At 37.9% G+C, this 3,447-nt stretch overlaps 1 long non-coding RNA gene across 1 annotated transcript in view; it reads right to left on the bottom strand.

The window, feature by feature from the left end:
- The window catches only part of LOC123521166, a 46,773-nt gene extending 44,231 nt beyond the window's left edge, over positions 1-2,542 (bottom strand). The window contains exon 1 of the long non-coding RNA XR_006679633.1: positions 2,523-2,542. This is a non-coding gene — a long non-coding RNA (uncharacterized LOC123521166). The remainder of the gene's footprint in view (positions 1-2,522) is intronic.
- Between the last annotated feature and the right edge of the window lie 905 nt (positions 2,543-3,447).

Genomic DNA, 3,447 nt, shown 5'->3' with positions numbered 1-3,447 from the left:
TCTACCACAAGTGTATTGTTGCAGATGCAGTTAGGCTAATTTTAACAGCTTATTATTTGATCCACCTTTTAACCCATTTTAAGTTTGTTCTAGTTTTTACTATTTTCTGCTTTATTTCAATTGAGTTTTTTTCTCCATTTTACTTGGTTAATGCTGATAGCTTTTCTGTTGTTTTCTTTTTAAAATGTCTTTCTGTATGTGAAATCCAAGATAGTTAAGTCTACAGATATTGGTTTAATGGTTCCCTGGAGGTATGGAATCTGAGGGAAATGGTGGGGAGCGGCTAATAATGATTATTAGACTGAAGAAAATGTTACAAAATTGATTGTGGTGATTATTATACAACTCTTCCTAATACTCATATGATTGAGCTCTTGAAGTGTATAGTTTGTGAATTACATTCCAATAATTTTTTTTAATGAGGACAGCTACTGTATGAGACCACTGTTAGAGGGGAAAATCAAGTTAAAAGCTTTCATATCACAGGAAACAGACTCGGGAGTTTTCCAAGTGTGGAGGACCAGGGAGGGGAGATAAAGCAATGAGGTAGACTGTTGACAGTGTCAACTTTGGTAAAATAGAAGGTAGTACGCCACAAGAGGGAGAAGAGAAATCAGGGAGTGAGTGAATGATAAACTATTCGAGGTTTTGATGAGTGGTCTGAACTATTGAATGCCAAGCTCATGATCTGAAATGTAAACCCCCAGCCAATGTACAATTTAAAAGAAAAAGCTGTGCAAGCAAGTCTAGCAAACTACCAGGAAAGGGTGGAGGAGGAAAATGAAAGGTTCCAAGCGGTGTCTCCAAGACAGGAAAGGAAGAAAGGGAGAGAGGGAAGGAAGAAAAAGAGCTGATGGATTTATGATAGAACTGAACATTCATATTGGAAAATATTTTACAGAGAATTTATAGTGTGGGAAGACGTCGTTATTCAAAAATAATGAAACAATTAAGGAGGAAAATAATCAGGAAAATATTTTCACCAAAAAAAGCCCACCAAAAACCAAACAGATGTCCTCTACATGTATGGTCATAAAAGCTGAATGTGGATGTAACCAGAAATAAATATCATAGAATATATAAGTAATACAACTACTTTGGCAATGTAGTCTAGAAAAGTACATACCACTTAGAAATGGTGAGATACATAAAAGATACAGGTAAAGGACAATGGCTTAAGAAGAGTTTAATTAGGGGGGAATTAGGTGAGGCAAGGGTGATATTAGGGAAATGGTTTTTTTGTTTGTTTTGCTAGAAGCGCTTGAGTTCAATATGCTTTCAATCTAGTTTATTGAAGTGATAATCGTTTATTTTTAAAAATTAAGAGTGCAAGGGCTTAGGTTTGTGTGGTTGTTGCTGTTGTAATGTGCTGTGTCGTTGATCCCGTTCTGACTCAAACAACCCCTTGTACAGCAGACTGAAATGCTGCCAGGTCCTGAAGCATCCTCACAGTAGTCACGTTTGAGCCCACTGTTGCAGCCACAGTATCAATCCATCTGGTTGAGGGCCCTATCTTTTTCACTTCCCCTCCACTTTACCAAGCATGATGTCCATCTCCAGGGATTGTCTCTCCTGACAACATGTCCAAAGTACATGAGAAGAAGTGTAGTCATCCTTGCCTCTCAGGAGCATCCTGGCTGTACTTCTTCCAAGACACATTTGTTTGTTCTTTGGGTAGTCCAAGGTTCTTTCAATATTCTTTACCAGCACCATAATTCAGACACATCTATGGTTCTAGGTCTTTATTCAATACTCAGCTTTCATATGCTTCTCAGACAATTGAAACTATCATGGCTTTATGTCAGACACACCTTAGTCTTCAAAGTAACATCCTTGCTTTTCAACACTTTAAGGAGATCTTGTGGAGAAGTTTTACCCAGTGTACTTTGTCATGTGAGCGCTTGACTCCTGCTCTCATCAGCACTGATTGTGGATCCACACAAGACAAAATCCTTGACAACTTCAGTCTCGTATGCACTTATTATGTTATCTGTTGGCCCATTTATGAGGACCTTGGTCTTCTTTCCATTAAGCTGTATTCCACACTGAATGCTGCAACCCTTGATATGCACATTCTTCAAGTCATCCTCACTTTCAGCAAGCAAAATTGTGTCATCTGCATATAGCAAGTCCTTGAGCCTTCCTAATCCTGATACCTAATTATTCTTCATATAATCCAGCTTCTCTTACTATTTACTTGGCATACAGATCCACTAATATGGTGAGAGAACACAACCCTGACAAGCATTTTTCCTGATTTTAAACCATGCAGTATTCCCTTATTCTGCTTACACAACTGCCTCTTGATCCATGTACAGGTTCTACAATGTACAATGTAATGTTCTAACATTCCCAATCTTCTCATGGCTATCGATAGTTTGTTATCATCCACACAGTCAAATGCCTTGGCATAATCAATAAAACACAAGTAAACCTCTTTCTGGAATTCTCTGCTTCAGCCAACATCCATCAGATATCAGCAACAATACCTCTTGTTCTACCCTCTCTTCGGAAAATCTTACCTGAACCTCTGGCAGCTCCTTGTCAATATACTGCTGCAACTGTTTTTGGATGATCTTCAGCAAAAATTTACTTGATAACCCTTGTTCCATGTTTGCTTCTGAATTTGGACTGAACCTCAGACAGCTAGAAAAGACAAAGTGAAATATTATAATGAAATATGCAAAAACCTAGGGTTAGAAAAACAAAAGGTAAAAATGCAACATATCTTGAGCTGGAAGACCTCAAGAAAAATTCAAGCCTTGTGTTGCAACATTAAAGATTTCATTTGCAATATATTTAATGATAGCCGGAAGCATCAAAAGAAGATGGAAAGAATACAGGGTCACTGTACCAAAAAGAACTGGTCAACAACCCATCGTTTCAGAAGGCAGCATTTCAGAAGGTGAGCAAGAACCAATGGTGCTGAAGAAAGTATTAGCCCAAACAAGGCTCAGCATACAGACTGAATAAGTATGGTGAATACCAATGTAAATGGTTCAACAAGTTGATGAAAACCTGGGAGCACACACTCATTTATGCCAGGAAATTTGGAAGACAGCTGCTTGGCCAACTGGAAGAGATTCATATTTGTACCCATTCAAAGAAAGGTGACCCATCACAAGTGGTCAAATTATAGAACAATATCATTAACATCACATGCAAGTAAAATGTTACTGAAGATCCAGTTACCATAGTTTCCCATGTATTTGAAACTGCAGTCAGTGAAGTCTTTAACTACTTAACCTATATTAGTAACCTGATTGCTAAATTATAATTTGGTTAGTTCTCCACAATTAAGACTATTATATCCTAAAATAGCTGGTGCATGCTAACTTGCTAATTTTTGTTGGACAAAATATTCCTAGAGCTATGACAAGTATCTTTGGGGTGCCCCAACCTCGTGCCGTACTTCCATTTCTAGTGGGCTGGAAGTTATTTGTACGA

The sequence above is a fragment of the Echinops telfairi genome, unplaced genomic scaffold (assembly GCF_000313985.2).
Source record: "Echinops telfairi isolate 266 unplaced genomic scaffold, ASM31398v2 ScPeMD7_7473;HRSCAF=8511, whole genome shotgun sequence".
NCBI classification, from domain to species: Eukaryota; Metazoa; Chordata; class Mammalia; order Afrosoricida; family Tenrecidae; genus Echinops; species Echinops telfairi.
This window is presented reverse-complemented; position numbering and strand designations above follow the sequence as displayed.